The 23,667-nt window shown below is 37.3% G+C and overlaps 1 protein-coding gene across 4 annotated transcripts in view; it reads left to right on the forward strand.

The window, feature by feature from the left end:
* kiaa1549la (KIAA1549-like a) overlaps positions 1–23,667 on the forward strand; it is a 77,544-nt gene that overhangs the window by 912 nt on the left and 52,965 nt on the right. The gene's annotated exons all lie outside the window — the stretch shown is intronic.

The raw sequence follows: 23,667 nt of genomic DNA on the forward strand, positions 1-23,667 counted from the left end.
TTGCAGTGGTTTATTGTCTATAGAAATATGCTTGGCTTATGTAAACAACCTCCACCCTGTCTTGAGTTCTATTTAAAGCTTCTGCAATTGAACAGCGATTGTTTCCAGCATCCCAAAAGGCACACAGGAAGAGAGTGCAGTGGGTGCACAAATAAAACACAACAACATTGTCCGCGTTGTTGTACTGCGATCACCCAGGAAGCCTTTTTTTTTTTTTTAATTCATTTGCAAAGCACTAAGCAAGATCTCGTATTTCCATAGGGGACGTTTCATTGCCGAGGCAAATCAATGATTTATGGTCTTCATGTCCTCAAAATGCGACGACTATACACCCCCACCCACCCTTAGGCACAAACACAGACACCCACAAAATAAATAAAGAACCAGAAATAGCTACAATCTTCACGTGGAAAGCAGAAAGAAAGCAGATCTTCGACCTGCATAGTCATTTGATCATATATGACATATTCTGCGGAAAAAGTTGAAAACATGCGTTTAGCAAAGTTCTTATTCGGTGAAAAGAAAATGACAGAAAGGGAGACATTGTGACCTTGTCTAGCTACATTTCCACATATAAAACTACTTTTTTTCCCCTGATTTTCAAGCATGACATGCTTTAATCTCCTGACAAGAACATAGTAGTACTCTGTATTAAACAGGAAGTATTTATTGATGATATTTCAGGTTGTAGTATGCAGTGTTGTGAAAATGTCCGCCCTAAATTGAGTGGCTTTTCTCTTCCTTGGTCCCATTTCAGCAACACACATGTAAGGTTAATGAGGACTCTTACTTTTTAATTCGTGTGGATGTAAATGTCAATGGTTTTTAGTCTGTATGAACACTGCAACTGGATGGCGACCAATCCATTATGTACTCAGCATCTTGGCGAAAATTCAAGTGCATTCTCGGTCCCTTATTTGAAACCAAATGAGGACAAGTGCTATAGATGGATGGATTTTTTATATGTTAAGCTGTGCTTCATCATATCGATACATACATTCATTCACTTTCAACACCTTTTACCCTCACAAAGGTTGCAAGAGGGGTTTGGAGCCAGACACTATCCTACCTAACTATGGCCACCAGGTAGGGGACACTCTGAATTGGTGGCCAGCCAATCGCAGGGCACAAGGAGAAGGACAACCATTCACCCTCACACTCATACCTAGAAGCAATTTTGAGTTTTAAACCAACCTAGCATGCGTGTTTTCGCAATCTGAGAGGAAATCGGGGTACCCGGGAGAAAAACCCTGCAAGCCCTGGGAGAGCATGTAAATTCTTAACAATGAGAACCCACCAGGGATCCAACCCTCGACCCCAGAATTGTAAGGAGGCTGACATGCTAACCACTTGGAAACCATATTGATACATTCATTCATTCATTCTCTGAACCGCTTCTCCTCAAAAAGGTGAGGGAGGTGCTGGATTTTGGCTGACTTGGGTGCATGGCGACAACCATTAATGGTGACACTTGGGGTTATTTAGAGGGCTCAATCAACCTACCTAGCCAAACCTACCTGTTTTTTGGGATGTGGGAGGAAACCAAAGTACCTGGAGTAAACCCCCGCAAGCCCAGGGAGAACATGCAAAACTCACAATTCCAATTGGACAGCATTATCTACGTGAAGCAAAGTGTTTATATGATAAACCAGACATATTTGTCAATCACAGGATCATACCACTTGTTTTTATAATCAATTATTCATGTATCTATTTTGAATTTCCAAATTCCTACCTGTGTTCATTTCTTAATTTTTTTTATAATCCACCTAAAATAACTTTTTTTCGCAGCCTGTCAGTGCCGAAAATATTTATTGTATTGACACAATCCTCATCTTTTTTTGCTCTTATCAAAGCTGTGATGTGATTAAACAAGCAAAATCGGTTTCAACTGCAAAGTGTTCAATTTACATAGTTTTTACATAAAAATCCGATAAATGGTGTATAGTTTTACAATAAATTGTATATGCACCTATATAGGCAAACGGACTACCATGATCAATTCCACTTTCTTCACCTGATAATATTTTGTTGTCAACCTTTTGTCATCAATTACAGCAACATTTCTGGAGCATTGATATCATCAAATGCTAGATTTAATCTGCGGGGATAGTTTACGAAGGCATCAAATGTATCTGTCTTCATTTTCTTGTTATTTTTCCATTTTTGTCATCAACAAGAACCACAGTCAGATTCAGGTTGTGTACTTGACTCGGCCTTTGCATAACATAACAGTCCTCTACATTATAGTTCATCTGCACTGTGGAGTGCTGGCCAATGAATTCTGAAGCATTTGGCTGAAGTATGAGCAGATAGCATTGCATAAAACACATCAGCTTAATGTTAGCTGTCACATCATCAATAAATACCCGTTAACCAGTAACATTAGCTGTCACAAATGCGCATGCCATTGAACTATCACCACCTCCGCCCTTCACTGATGGTCTGGTAATGTACCAGATGTAATCACGAGTGAAATATAAAAACAACACACAGGAAGATATGAGCAAACATTTCAATCAGAAACCTGCAAACTCTGAAGCGACATTCTAATGAATAGCTCATCATGCTGCCTCTTAACTAATTAGTCTAATTGATAATCTGTGATGTTTTTATCATAACTTGACAAACTTGATCAAAACAGTAAAGTGCAATGCAACGCCTAGTGAAACTATATTCATATAAAAGACAGTTGCTCAAAAGTATTAATGCATACGAAATGTCAATTTTCTTTGATGTGTGGAAAACAAAGTTTTTATCAATATATTGAAGAGGGTCATCAGGGTCAAAAATACACAAACGATCTGTATGTATTTGTATGTATCTGTGTGTATATATATATATATATATATATATATATATATATATATATATATATATATATATATATATATATATATATATATATATATATATATATATATATATATATATATATATATATATATATATATATATATATATATATATATATATATATACCCACATATATACCCACATATATACCCACATATATACCCACATATATATACACATATATACCCACATATATACCCACATATATACCCACATATATACCCACATATATATACACATATATACCCACATATATACCCACATATATACCCACATATATACCCACATATATACCCACATATATACACATATATACCTACATATATACCCACATATATACCCACATATATACCCACATATATATACACATATATATCATCTCATGCTGACCTCGGGCCAGATGTGGGGGACACCCTGAATTAGTGGCCAGCCAATCACAGTCACAAGGAGACAAACAACCATTCACGCTTTCACTCATACCTAGGGGCAATTTAGAGTGTCCAATCAGTCTACCATGCATGTCTTAGGAATGTGGGAGGAAACCGGAGTACCTGGAGAAAACCCACGCAGGCTCAGAGAGAACATGCAGACTTCACACAGGTGGACCAACCTGGATTTGAACCCAGGACTCCCACTGTGAGGCCGACACGCCAACCACTCATCCGCCGGGTCACCCTGCATCTCCTTTGCTACAAATGTTAATATTTTAAATACAAGCCACCACTGCATAATGTTAACCCGACCCAGAGAATATCGCTCCAAAATGAATCCTAGGCAGACTCTTGTATATGTGTTCTTCTCATGGGTTGAGTTCTCAAAGTCAGAAAGCTTGACAGAGCAGCAATAATACCTAAGGGAGTGGTGCTTTTACAAAAAGTCAATTGCCTGCATAGTGCGTTCTTAGCTCTTTTCTTTGACAAATAAATGATTCAACACACAAGTGGAATTAATGTCCAAAAGCATTATTTCAATTCAAGGTTATACTCATGCAGTTATACCTCACAGCTTACAGTTTTCATCAGCACCCTGACATTTGAGGAGCATTGATGGATTTTTACTTTTTAGGAAATATTTTATGAATGAATAAAACTCAGAAGCTCGGTAAACAATTGGAAAAGCACACAACCGTCTGCCCTTTCTCGACATATTCTCTTTTATTTCCTTGTCTTGAAAGCCATACGGTGTGGCTAAAGAGTTGGCTTTTTTTGTACCTTATTTGATCACGTACATTACTTAGATAACAGCTCTAGAGATTAAATTGTTATTCTGTTCTTGTCCTCTTAATCAAAGTTTGCTGTGGCGTATATTGATGTGTCGGTGGAGTTTAGTGTCTGGCTGGCTTATACACAGCGTGTGTGTTTTCTTTTCATACTGAGATCTTTGTGAACCATCAATAGCTCAGATCTTTTGGTCTGAGTTACCATGGGAACAGATCTGCAGTTTTTAGTGGTCTCACTGCATATTTCAATTTGTCAGTCAATGTTTGTAATATCACTAGTGTGTATTCTAGAGTTATTGAGATTCTGGTTTTGGCTACTGAATACCAATTTGGGGACTTCAACGATAAAAAAGTTCAATCAAATCCATCATATATTCTGTTTCCAGTAGCCAAGTATCTCATATACCATGTTTGAATTCACATTTTCATGGTTTTATTTCCAAATGACCAGTCATCCAGAATATATTTTCTTTCATATTCCTCCACACAATGTCAAAAGGCCACAAATCATTGAAACCGTTCAGTTTACATCAAAATCTATTCAATGAATTATTCACAACGTGATTCATTGTGTGATTAATCATTTGAAGTGCAAGCTTGCACATTGCAATTGCATTACGATGGCTAAGCACTTTGATTGCAGTCACCGTGTTTCTCTTTCATAGTCTGTCCCAATAGTGACCAGAGATTCTCATCAATGTTCTGAGTTTATTATATACAATTTGTGAGGTTTGACGCAGTTTGCGCTGAGAATGTGACATGGCGCTGTTATTTTGTATCTGTCGCCGAGGCTCAGTTGTTTATAAATCAAACAGAGACTGCTAAACAGCTGCATTCATTTGTTTGCCTTATCTGCCATTGGTTACGCAGACCCTACTTGCTGATGATTAAATTGCTTGTGTGTTTGTTTGATAGAGAGTAAAATAAAACCTCCCTTTAATTTCTTCCTTAAAGCATAAGAACATGTATATTTTCACATGGGGTGTACTCACCTTTTTGGGCATCATTTCACACATCCATTGCTGGGTTTTGAGTTATTTTGATGATAGAAACAAATATTTTATTTTCCATGCTCGACAGCATATGTTTCAAAGTGGCGGCCCGGGGTCCAAATCTGGCCCGACGCATCATTTTGTGCGGCCAGAGAAAGTAAATGATGAGTGCCGAGTTTCCTTTTTATCATCAGATTCAAATGAATGTTATAGATGTATAGGGGATATTCCTTTTTATCAATAATTTTTTTAATCCAATTTTTTTTCAGTTTGTGTTGTTTTCAGTTTAAAATGCATTTTTAAAATCTAACAATAAATATATAATATAATATTATCTTTTTCACTTTATTATTAAACATAATTAAAAAAAGATTTTCTTTCCTTTTAGAATAAAAAAACAAAAATGATTAAAATATGTTTTCCCTTACTAAGAAAAAAGCTCAAATAAAATTCTTGTAAATCTATTATAAATGGAATATTTGAGGCTTTTGATCCTGTTCTTTTAGTCCATTTTGTAAAAATATCTAAGAATTATATCTAAAATGTTTCCTCTTTGCCCTTGTATTTTTCAGCGTAAACAGAAAAACGCAATATTGACTTTTTTCCTTTCTAAATACAAACAAAAGGTTAACACATATGATAGATTTAATAATTTCCCCTTTTTTCGGATTAAAATAGAAATAAATGAAAAAAATCCATATTTGCAGTTTGCAACAAATATAATATTCTCATTTCTTGATGTCTTGGAACACATGAATGTTTGTGTCGCAATGTTAACTATCAGAACATCTGCAAGGGATCATAAAAGCTGGCTTGCTCCTAATTTGTGCATGAAATTGACTATAAATATTGTATATTCATATATGTTTTACTCTTTTTGCCATCAAACAATTTGATTCTCAGGCATCTCTTTTTACCCCGTCTTCTTTCCTTTACCTTGTTTATTTTGTAATTAACCTAATATTAAAGTTTGTAATTCTAGTGTACCACATTTTGCTCGCACAATATCAATCCCCTTACTCTCATTTATTTTGCCTTTTTAAAATATGGTATTATTCCCTCCTTTTTATCGTCAGCTAGGATTTGCTCCAGCACCCTCACAATCATTGGAATAATAAATGATACAGAGGAGAAGCAAATAATAATAGGTTTGGAAAACATATATCATCATTTATTAGATGAAATTAACTACAATTTACTAATGCCAAATCACCGTTCGCCTTTTTACATAAAGCAGACATCTTAGAGACACTTTCTCTGCTGGACAAAGTCTTTACAGACATATTTAACCTTGGATTGGACATAATCTATTTTTTTGTAACTTGGTCGGCTTCAGTCAAACATGGACACTCAGTTCAAAATTATGAGGCACTAAACCACTCCACTATCTGCTGTGCCGTCTACTCATAGGGCTTAAAAAAAGATGTTTGATTGGAATCCACTAAAGGCCTGTCAAAGCCTCAGATTTATTGAGATAGCTGTTCCTCAAAAGCTTGGCAAGTATGACTTTGCTGCAGCCTCACTTTGAGGACACATTTTCTCAGCCATGTGTAATGTATTCTCTGTTGAGGCATTTTTATTACTATTATTCCTGCTATTAGGTTATATTATGTTGTTATTTATGTACTCAACATAGCCAAAAAATAAAAATAAGGAACAAGTAAATAGTGGGTGGCCCGGCGGCTAAGTGGCTAGCGCGTCGGCCTCACAGTGGGGGACCTGGATTCAAATCCAGGTCAGTCCACCTGTGTGGAGTTTGCATGATCTCCCTGGGCCTTTGTGGGTTTACTCCGGGCACTCTGGTTTCTTCCCACATTCCAAAGCCAAAATGTTGTCTTCTGGTAACGAGAAACAGTTGGAACCAAAACTCTTGTACAAGGGTAGCTGTCTCAGCTACCAATTAAATAGGCACCAAAACAAGGCTGGTTGTTGGCTCCGACCAACTTGGCCAAAATTGCACCAGTAAAAGAATCCAGTTTTTATTTTTAGATGAAAAATTATTAGTTGCCCTGTGACTGGCTGGCCACATATTCTGGGTTTTTCCCGCCTGATGCCTGTAGTTAGCTGGCATAGGTTTCAGTACTCCCCATGTACAGAGGATAAAGGGTATGGAAAGTGAATGAATGAAATTTTAAATTATTCAATTGTCATTGTTATGTGGGGGTGTGTGGAGAGCATGGTTGGACTGAAATGCAAGGAAGCAGGCGAACACATGAAGTGAAATTTCACTAGTATAACTTCAATAACCTGGACTTGTCCACAAAACCTACAAAGCCTTAAATATAAAAAAACAGGGAAAATGATAAACGAACAACTAAGACACAAATGAACCAAACCTTACATGGAAAACAAAGGGGCATGAGGGGCACTGGACATGAATGTGGAATAAGCACATGACTGAACATGTACGGTAGAAACAGACACGGTGGAAACAGACACGGTAGAAACAGACACGGTAGAAACTGGCACGGTAGAAACGGGCACGGTAGAAACGGGCACGGTAAAAACGGGCACGGTAGAAACGGGCACGGTAGAAACGGGCACGGTAGAAACAGACACGGTAGAAACAGACACGGTAGAAACTGGCACGGTAGAAACGGGTGCGGTAGAAACGGGCACGGTAGAAACGGGCACGGTAGAAACGGGCACGGTAGAAACGGGCACGGTAGAAACGGGCACGGTAGAAACAGACACGGTAGAAACAGACACGGTAGAAACAGACACGGTAGAAACAGACACGGTAGAAACAGACACGGTAGAAACAGACACGGTAGAAACTGGCACGGTAGAAACGGGTGCGGTAGAAATGGGCACGGTAGAAACGGGCACGGTAGAAACAGGCACGGACAGCAGACAATCTAACACAGTGGTCTCAAACCGATCCTCAAAGGGCCGCAGTGGGTGCAGGTTTTCATTCCAACTCAACAAGGATACCTTTTGCAAGTGCAATCAGTTAATTGGAGTCAGGTGCTACTTATTTTAAAGACACCTGATTGGTTAAAATGTCGGCACTGGATCGGTTGGAACAAAAACCAGGACCCACTGCGGCCCTTTGTGGAACCGGTTTGAGACCACTGATCTAACAAGAACTGACAAATACACAGGGTTTAAATAGACAGACATGGCTTGATGAGACAATTAGAAACACCTGGGTGACACGAGAGGCAGCAAACAGCAGAGACGCCAGGGGCTGGGAAATGAAAAAACCCAAAACACCAAAACCCCAACAAAACATCACAGAACGACTACCTAAAAGTCATGCTTGCTCGTATAGATGAGGATCGGAAATATAAAATACTTCCTATTAAATAGATCCGATATTAATGGCTCCCGTGATGCTTCCATGTCAGGCTTTTCTTTCTCTTAGTCGCCAGGGCCGTGTTATGGTGCTTGAGTCTCCGGTTTGAAATTGTATGGTAAAATCTTGGGTTTTTCGGTACATTCTTCCTCCTCAGATCCACTTTCTATTTTGTATTTCAACACATTTCATGATAAACACTCTTTTTTTCCATTGAGTCATACGCCCTGTACCAGGTCCTATCTTTCCGTTACATTGTTTTTATGACCACTGATCCACTATGTTACACAATTTCAATAGTTTTTGGTGTGTGTGTGTAATAATAGTTCATTTTTCAATACTTTTTTAGTCGATGTGAGGAGTGAAATGGGCACTTGGTCGCCGCATTCCACCCTGATCATTTGTATCATGTCTGTTCAACATCCACCAAATTTGGTCAACAATAGAGGATGTTAAGTGCTCCAAAAAGACGTTTGCTATTAATGATAATTTTGATCTTTAGAAGAATAATAGAGCCTTTCACAATGATGGGTGCTCTGGTCCTAAATATACCCAACTGTTCACACCATATTGGGTTCTTGTACATGAATATGTGCACTTATCATCATATGTGTGGATTTTCATCTAACATATATTAGTAGCTTGGAATCAGTCCAAGGCCAACCTTCCTGTGGTCCCAGAAAAGCACCCAGCACATCCCCCTTACATTATAGCAGCCGTTATTCAATCCCTTTCTGTACAGCTGCAATTTCTTCTGCTTTTTGCTGCCATGATTATGGACTGCTGGGGTTCGTCACATTCTTTCTCACCCTGATGAGACAGAGGCTGATTATATAAAAGACCAACATAATATGGATGGAAAATATTGTTACCTTAATGTGAATAATTTCCATGAAAAAGAATATATGTATATATTACTTACAAAATCATTGATCTCATGATTTACTTCTTTAGAAAACGCTCTGCCAGTGAAATATTTTTTTTGCTCTTGTTTATCCCTACCATGCAGCTAATGCGATGAACAGCCGCGTTGTTATTTTTTCCTTTGTTGCCAGGAAGAAAAATGGAGGCAGCTTGCAGTGGAGGCTCTGATAATAACGCTCTCCAGTCAAGCTGTCTCTCTACTGGCCTATAGAACCAAATAACTTTTAGTCTCAATTCTCACTACGGGCCAAAGTTCCTAATTTAAGATGTATGTTTTTGAAAATATATATATTTTATTTATTAAGTATTTAAATTCAGCCTGGTGGATGATTGGTTAGCATGACGATCTCATAGTTCTAGGGTTCGATCCCAGGTCGGCCCTCAATGTATACTTGTTAAAATGTTGTCCGTTTCTTTGTACCCTGCAATTGACTGGCGACAGATTCAGTGTGTCGGTTCAGAAAATGAATGCTTAAAAAGTATTTAAAGTCACACACATCCAGTATTGCTACTCAGTCTGTACATTTAGCAAACCCTTGAACATTTCTCCGTATAGAATTTCCAAATTTTAGATAGTACCTGAATTTATCAACCCAAGACTGTTACAATTGTGAAGCAAAGAAACACATTGGTATGAATAAGAAATAAAAAAATGGCTACATACTGTTTAGTCAATTGAACTATTAATATTATTTTGGGTATTATTATAATTGTTTTAATGTCTACATTATTTGAATGTTTAGGCTTAATGGAAGGTGGGCAACCCAGCATTAGGACAACTCACTTGTGACCATCCCACTTTTTTCTTTCTGTACACTAATCCTGGCATCAAAAATTTTATTTGCCAGAAGTACTTGGTTGCACCTACTCATCTTTTCATTAATATAATGAAACTTAGCTTCTATTCTTCAATTACAGTAAGATTCAAAAGATATTTCTGTACCAACTAATTTAGAAAGTTTATAAAATGGCAAGAGACAGAAAGATAGAGAGATAATCTGATGAAAACAATTTCCGTGTTAGATTAATTATACCATGCAAGGCAGAGCTGAATTACAATTAGGATGATCAGTGCACTTTTGGAAGAAAACAGATTTTGTGATCATAATTAGTAACATTTTGTATTCCTTCTTATCTAAGGAGGATGTTTTCAGGTTTCGTGTTTCTTCATTATTGTGTTTGGGGAAGGTTAATTATGTCCCTGAAGTCTCATACGGCAAACACTGGGACCAACTCGCCTTTCTCAATGTCTTGTCTGTTTCTGAGCACGTATTATGAAGTAGTTTTCATCTCATACATCACATTCCATGTAGTGTAGATCTGCAGGGGACTCACATTAGGTCGACCCAATTGAGAAATTGGATTGGATTGCATTGGATAACTTTATTCATCCCGTATTTGGGAAATTTCATTGTCGCAGTAGCAAGAGGTTGAAGATACAGAGATAGGAAAGGCATTTTAGACATAAATAGATGGGTAATAAGTTAATAAATAAATATATGAATAAATATGTAAATAACTAAACACCCGATAACGAAATGTATAGGTACTTAGCTGTTAGCTAGGTGATTAGACAACAGATTATGCATGCAGTTTGCATCACATATAATAATATTCTCATTTCTTGATGTCTTGGAACACATGAAAGTTTTGGACGCAATGTTAACAATCAGAACATCTGCAAGAGATCACAAAAGGTGACTGCATCTTAACGTCTGTGAAATAACAGTCACACTGAAAATTTTCCACACAGGCCAAATCATGTAAAAGGTAAATGTTTTGTGACAGGGCTGTTTCCAGCAGTTACTTTCCAAAAACAAGAGGGTTGGACCAGGTTCTTTGGATATACTCCTGCAGTGTAAAATCATGCATGCACTTACAGATTTATTTTTTCCTCAGTCTGTCTCAATGTCCAAGAGTATAAATTGTACAAATGTGACTAGACCAGACAAATGGATTCTGGATGGCGCCACAGAGGTCACATTTCAATATTATTCTACTATCCGATCAGTTGAAATGACATTTTGTTTATTTATTTTTTGACAGCAAAGTCAACCTTCAAAGGTTAAAACAAATCACCCTTTTTTTTTTTAGATCTTAAAACAAACAAAAAGTTCAGACGGTTACTAGAGCAACATTAACATAATATTCCGACTATAAATCACTACTTTTTGCCCCAGCTTTATACCCTGTGGCTTATAGATCAATGATACCAGTGTGTAGATTTTTACAGGCTAATAATTTGCATTTATTTTGCCTTAAGTATCCCATAATACAATGAGAAAATCTGTGGCTCATAGTTAGATCTGGCCTTTAGAACTACAATTTTCTGTAACTGTCATGTTTGGTGAGTTATAGAAATCAATCCAGCAAATATTAACAATAATGCAAAAATACTACTAACTTTAATTCACTGGCTCATGTAAAGTTCCGTATTTTCACGACTATAAGGCGCACCGCATTATAAGGCACACCCTCAATGAATGACATTTTTTCCATATATAAGGTGCACTGTGTTATAAGGCGCACTGTATTATAAGGCGCACTGTCTATTTTGGAGAAAATGTAAGACTTTTAAGTGTGCCTTATAGTCGTGAAAATACGGTAATTGCTATTGACTTCCAGGTATGAAGCACTCACTACACAGTCACCTCTAGAGCCAGCCATTGTTGATGTTTTGGATTTTTTTGTATAAAATCTCACAGTGGGGGAGGAGATATATAATGGAAGCTTTTGTAAACTAAGATTGCATCTGCATATTTTACAGTATTGTTTCAGTTCAGGCGGTTGTGTTTTTTTAATATCCGACAGTGGTGGTTTTTCGTTGTTGGTTTTCTGTTTTTTCCATATATAAGGCGCACTGGATTATAAGGCACACTGTCTATTTTGGAGAAAATTTAAGACTTTTAAGTGCGCCTTATAGTCGTGAAAATACGGTACGTCTAACTGTCCATCAGCCAATATAACGTGATGACATTAAATACCATTGTACTTGTATTATACTCTAATAACAATAAAGGCATTGAACTCAATTCAATTCAACCCTTATGAGGATGCGCGGTATGGAAGTGAATGGGGAAAAAAAAGACTTATTTGTCTACCAGGCCGAGTCCAACAGAGACGGTAGATAAAGAGGGTACACATTCTGTGTTTTAATGACCATGGAACAACAAGGACAGTGAATTTGTGCAATTAATTTGAATTAACTAAAACAGGAAGCTTGCTCATCCTCATCACCAGCCGCTGCCAAATTCATCGCTCACTTTCAAAATACATGTCTGTTCAAAGACATTCATGACAGATTTTTTCCTTTTGTGTAAAATGGTTTCTCTTTCTATTAGACTAGGTTTTGTAATGCCTGCTTCCAGCTTTTTTCCCCTCAAATGGTAATTTGACTACATTTAAAAAGCGCTTACACACACTATCACAGCCCTAAGCACTTTATTCATTCCGAACTCTTCAATTATCTTCATTCATTCATTTTCGGAACCGCTTTTTCCCTTACAAGAGTCGCGGTGGGCGCTGGAGCCTATCCCACCTGACTTCGGGATGGCAGCGGGGGTCACCCTGAATCGGTGGCCAGACGATTGTAGGGGACGAAGTGACAGACCCCCATTCACACTCACAATCATTCTCCAGCTTCCAATCGTTCACAAATATTTTTTTAATCTCGATAATTATGTTCTTTATGTTTCAGTGTTATATTGACATCACTACATATTAACCGACAGTCAAGTCAAATTATGAGTCTGACCAAAATTCTAAACTCAGCTAAAGTCACGGCACTAGCTCATAATTAATTTAAAACTTTACTGCTCTTTCGCATGTTTTCCTTCTATCTCTGCACATGTAACATTGAAACAAAAATATTTCCTTAAACAATGATTCTGGAAAAATTACATTTGAATTTTAGAATGATATACATTTTCAAATCATCTGAATTATTTTTTACTTTATTTAAATCATTAATGTTTTTCACAAATATTCATTGCCTTTTTTTCTTCTATTCTCTTTTTTTGTATTGTGATAGTACTTTATTTTTTTTAATTTAGCCATCAAGAAAACTAAGCCCTCACTACAATAATGCCTACCATTGAATATGTAAAATGATGTGGACAAATAACCAACACTTTTTGAAACCTGTAATATTAGCGTCGTTTCCACCTCATTCCATTGGATATTTCATTCTTCCGTTCTAGCTGAGCAATTCAGAGTGAGAAAAATCACGTGATAGACTAAAATAAAAAATGGAATCAATCCTGGCCTTTTTGGTTTGACTGGAGGAGAAATGGATTTAGAGCTGCATGGACCCATCTTCTTCACTTTACCATGTACGTGCCGCAGCTGTACAGCACTTTCTCTCACATATTCACAGTCTGTGGGGTTTTGGAGTCACAGATGTGGCTATATGGGTTTTTTTATTTTGGACAGATTTTTTTCTTTTCCTGTCAAATATGCTAGTCCGACCCTTAACGCATCAATTGCTTTGACTGCTGACAAAGCCACAGTGGCCCAGAGGCTAAAACTGCAGACAAAACACTGCTTAGTTCTATTTATTGACCTTCGTTGATTTGCCTTTTTTGGTGCATTTTTGTTTGGTGAAAAATATATGTTAGACCTTACTTCAATCTCAATTGATTTTTGTTCCTTTTATGCAGCTTTCTGTATGATTATATATTGTAGATATATTTTTATATTATCCTGTTTTTTTTTTAAAAATGGATAAGTGGCATCAACCTCACAGTTCTGAGGCCGAGGATTCAATCCCAGGCTGATTCTTATTGTCCAGAGTTAGCTTGGTCTCCCCAAGCTTGCATGGGTTTCCTCTGGGTATTCCAGCTTCCTCTCACATCACAAAAACATGCAGGGTAGGCTGGTTGAACACTATATTGTCCCTAGATATGTTTTTTTTTTTTAGCTCCTTGTGCCCTGCAATCATTATTTCACAACTACTTTTCAGTGAGTAAAATTTGTCCATATAGTCTTTTTCTAGGATTGATGTCTGCAAGGTCAATAGAGTTTATAGATTTGAAAAATTAAGCTTGTTCAAGGGAAAAATGAAATAACTTTTACAACATTTAGTCCCTGTTTGTCATATCTAATAACCTAACAACTTATATCAAATTTTCTATTTGTATAAGATACCATAAAAGTGAACACTAAATGTCAACTATAATGTAAAAAATGGAAATAATCAACTTGGAAAACCTTTCTAAAGCTAATTACCTTTTTCATCTTTCTGTTGTTATTGTTCACAATGCTCAATTCGCATTACAATGCATGTGATTTTAGTATCAACATTTATTTATTATATCTTATACCGCCAATTCTAAAGTAGTAATTGATTCTGCAATGTTTGACAATGTAATTGTCATTTGTAATTTATGTGAACTAACTTCTTGCAACATTACTAAAATGCCCATGTGTAAATTCGATTATACTCAAAGAATATTCATCACGCGGCCCGTTGACATGAGTGGTAAGCACGATGGTCTTACAGCTTTGAGGTCCTGGGTTCAAATCCTGTGTTCTCCCTGGGCCTGCATGGGTTTTCTTCTGGTACTCTGGTTTCCTCCCACATCCCAAAGACATCAATGGTAGGCTGAGTGGACACTCTAAAATGCCCCTAAGTATGGGTGTTCGTGTGAAATGGTTTTTTCGAACGCCACTAAATGAAAAACTTGAGTTTCTTTAATTGATAAACATGAACTGTGATGAAATAATCACACAACAGACACTAAATATAGCTGTGCATCCAATTCTATTGAAGTAGCAGCAGAAAAAGAATCATGAAGAACATATGTTGTTGTGATTTAGCAGCTGGTGATCAGTCTTTTCTGCTTTTGATTTTCTTTTTTACATATATATTAACACATTTACAGTATTTTTTAATACAGATATATTTTCCTGCCGTGTATTTGTCATTTGTCCTGCATTGAAACAGCTCATCAGAGTTTGACCACATCCTTGGATTTTGCTCATTATCCTGAAAATTCAGTGCATGTAAATCGCAGATAAGTCTAAGCGCCTTCAAAACTGGGGCAATATGGGTCATCAAAAATAATTCAGCCTGTAGAAAAAGACAATTAATAATATCATATTTAAATAATAGTCATATAATTGGAAGACAAAAATAAACAGCAATCAAGCACAAAAATCCCCTACTTAATTTTAATTCCTCTGCCTATATTTCTTGTAAATTCATCAGCAATTAATTGAATAAATTTCCATGTGACGTTTTATATTTCTCATTATGTCTGTCTGGTGAACCAGCATCTCATTGCGGAGTAAAAACAAAGATTGCTCGGGTTGATGCTTGGATCAAGTCAACCTGGAGGGATTTGACCGTCACACTAAGAAGTCAAATTAAGGAATTAATTAAAAAAAACATGCCTAATCTGGTTTGAACTAGAACTGTATAATTTCACAGTCGGAATTTGATTGAATTGTGACCCTGTAGAAAGGATTATTCGTATCTGGTTCGGCCAGATCTACAACGAAGTCTTTGCCGCTGGTTACATAAACAGTAGCATGTAATCAGAGTAGTCCTCGTTCCCTAGGTGAGTTTTAATACTGCAGGGAATTCCTCTCTATAAATCTCACCATTACTGCAAAGAGGCAGTGATCAAAGCCAAACATAATCTGATTTAAGTCTCCAGTCAGAAATTTTGCACCGCTGTGGCAACCCACTTACAAACCTACTCGAGCTAACATGCCACCAGCGGGGACACAATAAGGGCAAAGCAATGTAAGGAGCTCAAGGCCCATCACATGCATGAAGCCCACTCGTTGTGCAGCATTTGTCCCTTTCTTGAGTACTTTGGCAACACAGATGTTCTTAAAAATCCTCTAATGTTATTTAAAATGATGCAGAGGTCTAAACAATTGGATATAATCATACTCTTATGAGTTTGAGTGTGGGAATGGGACACAAAATGTTTTGTTTGAGTTGATGAGATTTCAATATATATATATATATATATATATATATATATATATATATATATATATATATATATATATATATATATATATATATATATATATATATATATATATATATATATATATATATATATATATATATATATATATATATATATATATATATATATATATATATATATATATATATATATATATATATATATATATATATATATATATATATATATATATATATATATATATACATATACATATACATATACATATACATATACATATACATATATATATATATTTTTATATATATATATATTTATACGTTTATAATACACCAGGATGATAGGATAGCATGCACTATTTACTCATATCATTTCAACTCATCTCATTTTCTGAACCGCTTTATCCTAACTAGGGGTGCTGGAGCCTATCCCAGCTGACTCAGGGCCAGAGGCAGGGGGCACCCTGAATTGGTGGCCAGCCAATTGCAGGGCATAAGGAGACGGACAACCTTTCACACTCACACCCATATGTAGGTGCAATTTAGAGTGACCAATCACCCTACCCCAATCACTCTACATGTTTTTGCAATGTGGGAGGAGACCAGAGTACCTGGAGAAAACCTACAAAGGCCTGGGGCGAAAATGCAAACTCCGCACAGGTGGACGTGACCTGGATTTGAACCTGTGTTTAGTGCTCCGAAAAAAGTAATTTACCTTTTAGCAAACATTTTCAGACTGTATAATGTTTTCATACTCGTTATACTGTACTCAACACCATTCATTCCAAGACAAAATCAACTCACAACCTGCTGTATTTTGTTGTCCCAGCGAGTCAACAAAACATGTGCCATGTCTTAATTGGGGCACAGCCTTACCCAAGGGCACATTGACAACAGTCTAGAACAGTGATTTTCAAACTTTTTTTGGCCACCGCCCCCTTCACCGCCGGGCCAAAATGCCAACGCCCCCCTCTTTACCCCTTTCCAACGAACGCTAGAACGACTATATTGCTAAATGTCACAAGAATTGGTTGATTCTTCAATCACAAACAGTTTGAAGACTAAAAAAAACAATTTTAATAAACAGAAATGGTTATCATTTATTCTTCACCTCGAATCATAAAAATTGATAGCTGATGCATTAAGCCGGTCGCTGTGCGCATACGTCTGTGGTTAAGCGTTGCCGGCGCGCTATTGTGTGCTCCTCTGCGGCTGACTGGATGGTGGTGGTTTCCCCAGTCGCCTGCATCGACGATAAACTCGCGACAATTAGTGATATACGGTATATGCGCGCTGCTTGTGAGCGCTCGAGCAGACAACGTTTCTTGTTTCAATAAAGCTTGTTTTTTTGTCGACTTTTTATTACAGACAATCAATTTTTCCGGTCTTTCTACAAACACCAACGTCACATTTTACTGTAATTGCTCCATCGCCCCCTTCACTATTTCAACGCCCCCCATTCGCCTGTTTATTCGTCAGCGCCCCCCTGAAAGTTCACACCACCCCCCGGGGGGCGGTACCGCCCACTTTGAAAACCACTGGTCTAGAAGACAAACCTCTCCCCAACAATTACTGAAGGTTGCAAATGATACATTTCTATTTCAATATTTCAAAAAACTTTATTTGCAATCTATTCCAGTCAGAGGTGAGATTAATACTAAATGAGGAAAATTTTGACTCACGGGATACAGTGGGCATCATAAAAAAATTTTTATGGTATAATATATCATGGTAATAAAAATATAAATAAAATTAACATTATTAAAAAAAACATCCAAAAGGGACTTTAATTACACAATGTTTAATTAAGCAGGACAGGAAATTGTTATGTTCTCATTCAAATATGTGCTTTAATTAATTCCAATTTAGGTCAAATAATTAATGATTTGAAAAATGATTTTAGAAAACAAACATGCAAAAAAAAAAAAATTGAAGGATGACCTTTATTGGGCCAGCCAGTCCTTTATTTTGATATTGTATTCAGTCCTATTGACTCTAATCACATCAATAGCTATATGATCAAGTTCAAATGACCTCTTGTTAACATCTTTTTAATGTCCTTGATGTTATTTGGAAAATCCATTTAGCCTGAAAACTTTGCAAAGAAACAATGACATTTGCTTCTCATTGTCAAATAGATATCAAGGACAACTCTACAGCATGAACATAAAAGACAGCTTGGCATTCAAGAAGAATTCTCTTGTAAAATTTGAAAAACTGGGAAAAAAACAGCAATTAAGAGCAGAGCTGACAGACAGATAGATATTGGCTCAACAGAGTTGTGTACTGGGAGCACACAGAATGCTGCCAATTAGACAGCATTAGTCTCCCTAAATCACTCATTGTTTATGTAGCTGGAGAATTTCCAATTCGGAACATTAGTCGGCTTAACAAATCATGGCCAATCCAAAACGTGTGTTATTTTGTAGCTAACACACTTATTATTTGGTAATGCAGTTCATCTGTTGTTGAAATAGGTGAAGTACAATAAATATGGAAAAAGAAAGGCAGGGAGACCACCTTTGCTTCATAGTTATTGCTGCAATCGCTCCCTTAAAAATTGCAGTTTTGTAATAGCTACACAACATGGCAAATTATAAACATATAGGTAATAGTCACAAACTTATTGTTTCCCACTCGGTGCTGCTATGATTGTGATTGCGAATGGTTGTCTGTCTCTAGCATGTGTGCCTAATGACTGACTTGCGACCAATCTACAGTGTCGTCCGCCTATCCCTTAACGTCAGCTGGAATAGACTCCAGCACCCTGTGACCCTGACAAGGATAAATGGTGGTGAAAAAGAATGTATGAGTTTTTACAAATAAATTGCCTGTTTATCCCAATTTCCTTCTTTTAAGCATTTTTTTTCCCATTCATTCATCTTTCGTACAACGTATCCTCATAAGAGTTGTGAGGTGGCCAGAACCTGTCCCAACTGACAGACTATAAACTAGATTGGTCGCCACAGAGGGGCAATCGATCCCCAAAGTCTGGCTAGTGTACCAGTAAATTAAGAGTAAGTATTAACTGTAGGAATATTAACTAGAGGTACGGGAATAATTATGAAAAACAAAACAGCTATAAAGTTGGCCTGAATAGCGTGTTTACCTTATAGTTCTGGGTTCGAGGGTTCCATCCCAGGAACACTCTAAATTGCCACTAGGTATGAGTGAGAGCATGAATGGCTGTCCGTTTCTTTGGCCCCTGTCATTGGCTGGCCATTGGTTCAGAGTATCCCCTGCTTAGTGGCCATAGTTGGCTGTGATAAGCTCCAGCACCACCTGCGACCCATTGGAGAAAAATGAATGGAAGAAAAACAGTTGAACAAATGCTCCTGGCAATTTAATTAAAAACAAAAAGCCTAACAACAGAAGATAGATCTTATTTGCTTTCACAACCCTCTTTGACTTTTCCCCCCGTGATCTCATTTTGCTTTCACTAAGTGACACAGTGTGTACATCAAATCTGCTTTAATCTGTACCACTCTGTAGTTTACAGTAACACTGCTTAACCCGGAGGTCTATAACCATAGGTTCTGGAGCCGCATGTGGCTCTTTAGTGCTGCCCTAGTGACACCCTGAAGCTTTTTCAAAAATGTTTGAAAATGGGGGAGAGAAATATGTTTGTGGTTTTTATATGGTTTCTATATGAGGACAAACATGACACAAACATTCTCAAAATGTGTAGAACAAATATTACATTTTCAACATTTATGTCAAATGTTTGCGTTACAGCCTGTGACACACGTTTCTTTCAGCAGGGGGGGATGCTAGGCAGGTCGCTGTTGTAAACAAACTGGTGACTGAGAGATAGGTCATGGATCCCAAGGGGAAAATAGAAAAAAATAACGGAGGAAAACAGAGGATTCATCATTTCCTGAACCGAATCATTTGACAATGGTTGTCTGTTCTGTGTGACCTGCGGCCTGTCTGTTTTTCGCCTAAAGTCCGCTGGGATAGGCTCCAGGAACCGCAACCCTTGCAAGGATATGCAGTACGGAAGATGACTAAATGAATGAATGAATGGAAATTGGAAATTTTGAACAGTCCCTCAAAAAGAGTTGACTATTGTTTCTTCTCCACCTAAGCCACATTAATATCATTAACGACACTCCGAGTGGGGCGTCGTTACAATGCGAGAGCCATTAATCATTATTTGTTGATGGATTGAATTAAAGTAATTAAATAAGTATATTGAGAATCAGTGAGAGCCCCCTGCTCTACACTCATTAAATTTCTACACTGGGCGACCAATCAATTGGGAAGATAGAGAAACTGCCACTTCTTGCTTGTGTGTTTCTGCTTAATTGCTGCATGTGTAGACCCTATGTTCGACTGTCAGACTAATCAGAATGATTGAGTATTCACTCGCTGCACTATTTGTGACGCTGGTGTGAAAGGTTTAGGGTTATGTAAAGTAAGATAAGGGGCCTCCACACAAGAGGACTGACCTGGATTTTAACCCAGGACCCCCAAACCTGTGAGGCCGACGCTCTAACCACTCAGCCGCCAGGCCTCCCGCTCTATCAAATTCATAATCCTTAATCATGGAAAGTGCAGTGTTAGCATGTGCACTCTACTGTCATTTTATTGGAAATGCTATATTTGGTTCAGTGTTAGTGTGCAAAGGTTAAGGCTGCATAAAATAATTTTTAATCAAGGAACTCATCAACATTTCAGTAATTCCATTACATGATCACTGACATATGGAAAGTAGGACAGAACTTTGAAAAAAAAACAGACTCACATGAATGTAAACCTGCAAATAGCTTCTTGTATATTAAACAGTGCAATAGACAAAGGGGAGGCTGTGCAGATTATGTAAAGAGATTATTTGGAAAACAGATTAGGTCACTGGTAACAAAGCGAATCAATTGACACCTCCATCTTTGATATCCTTCTGGTACATCAGTAAAAAAAGAAAAAAATAATACATAAAATAACCAAGACAAGATGCATGCAAAGTTTCTTGAAGACACAGAGATTAAAAGAGAGTTATACATAAAATTAAGATTAAAAGATTTAAATGGAGTGGAGACCAGTGTCCCCCCACATAAACCCTTTATACCGAGTCATTTCTGTATGAATTGCACAGTGCAGCCAAAATTTGAGGAAATGAAAGGAAACACTCCCTAAGAAGAGTGCCTCCAGAGAGACGAAACTCCTAATTAAAGTGAAGAAAAAAAGAAAAAAACTCATGAAGCGCTTTATGTGGGTTATGTTTTTGTTAGTTAGGAGACAGCAACCTGGTTTTTGAGGAACAGACAGAAGGTATTATTATGACCCTTGGCATACCACAGTGAATAAAAATTATCCAGATTTCTAGACACAGCAGTCTTGTTGGGTATGGCAAAATATAGGCATACATTTGCCATATATTAAAAATAAAATTACCTTTTTGTAGTTTTTATCTCGATAAAACTAAATTCATTGATAATATACAACAAAAAACATATTATACACAAACTGAGATTCTTCATGCCTCAGAACCGACTGTATCCCAGTTCGTTTTTTAAAATGATTGAACCAGCCACAACTTGCTTTGAAGGATTTTGCTGGAGTCCTTTTCAGATGCTTTGCTTTTAAGTACATGTAGATTCCACATTTTTTTTTCGGAGATTAACGGCTCGCTCTAGCTATCTCCAGTAAAAAAATGCAAGCTGTACGGCCCGGTGCTCGTAGATATCGTTAAGTGAGGGAGATGTGGCGAGAAAGACAGAGCAATGTTGTTCTCATAAACAGCCTCTCGCATACTCGGCCACCCTGATGGCTACATCGGTAACGATTTCGTATGCTCTTATCTCAAATTTGTCTCGTATCTCAAGGCAAGCAAATGTTTTGCTTTGAATTCTCCTTGTATGTCAAATTTCATGTATGTTGGGACACTCATATTTCAAGATATTACTGTATTACGTGTCTAAAAACACCTGGGAAAAGCTAGTATGTATTATGTACAAAGGAGCTTGTAGTGGCTTGACAAGCATTTCCACATTTGTACTGGCATTTAAAGAGATTATTCAGGATGTCATCAACAGATGGTGAATGAGGTGATCTGGCATGGGGATGTTAGGTGTAACGGTGCACTTCAGCTGTGCAGGCTTCCATTTTCATATCGTTAAAAAAAGTATATATATGAAGTTGTAAATTAGACAGCTTTCTTAAAATATTAACATTGCATCATCCACATAACACTTGAGAATTCATGCTTGAACGACTGTAGAAAAAGCTGTAAAGAATTGCGTTAGCATCCAACAATTCTATCATGATAAATTCATATTTTACCATCACACATTCAACCCTGATTCTAAAAGATGCCTCATCGTCAACCATAAAGAACCAAAATTCCATATTTTCAATTTCCACCACACACAACTATTCAACCCCTCACACATACACCACCAACAAAACACAAGGAATAAAGCAGTCATATGTGATTATATCAATATGTAATGTTGCTGCATGAATATTATACGAGGTTACATCACTGCACATCGAAATATTGTGTCTCTTTTATAGTTTCCAATAAAACAGGTCAGGCCTCACTCTTAACTAGGATTTACAACCCATCCATCTGTGAAATCATCCATCCTGTCCATATTTGTTCCCAGTAGAGGTTCTTCTTTCCTAGTGTTTTGTCACAGGTTGGTCGTTGGGCCACATATGTTACTCTCAGGCAAAGCAGTTGGCAAACTGTTGGAGGAGAAAACAGTATTCTTGCATATGGTACAGTCTTTTCATCAACTGCTTCATCCTGCACTCATTCTCTTTATACCAACAAAAAATTTAAACACTCAAGGAAGAATACATTGTCTTCACAATAATATATATTCATTCATTGACTATCCTAAACAACTACAGGCACCAGGCAGAGGACACCCTGAATTGGTGGCAGGCCAATTGCAAGGCACAAGGAGACCATTCACGCTCACACTCACGCCGTGGTGCAATTTAGTGCTCAACCAGTCTAATCTGGATGTTTTTTTGGGATGTATGAACGAAAAAGGACAAAAAGTAGGGAGGTGTGTGTTGCTAATTCATGATTTTTGTGAATATATCCTGTATTTCCTTTTAAATTGTGCCACATTTATTGTTAGGAACATGCATTTGTGTCCTCCACGGTTCATGATGACATATTTGACTGATCTAGATCGGCTCGATAAGAAAGGGTAACTTTAGACTTGGTTCTCCTCAAAGCCAAGTTCAAGTTAGAATATTATTTGGCGTAAGAGGGAAAAGCATTTGCAAATGGGGCCACGTTTCATAAAATGGAGAATGTCAGAGACAGGCTGCAAAGTAGAAGATTGGCCTGGAAGACTACTTCGTTTAGCCCCTAGGGACTATGCAAATTTGCAGTTTTATGGCTGACATCTTTCTGCAAGGCAATCCACCGTAGTAGACTGCACAGAGTGCATTGCTGGTCTCATTAGGCTGC

The sequence above is a fragment of the Stigmatopora nigra genome, chromosome 2 (assembly GCF_051989575.1).
Source record: "Stigmatopora nigra isolate UIUO_SnigA chromosome 2, RoL_Snig_1.1, whole genome shotgun sequence".
Classification (NCBI taxonomy): domain Eukaryota; kingdom Metazoa; phylum Chordata; class Actinopteri; order Syngnathiformes; family Syngnathidae; genus Stigmatopora; species Stigmatopora nigra.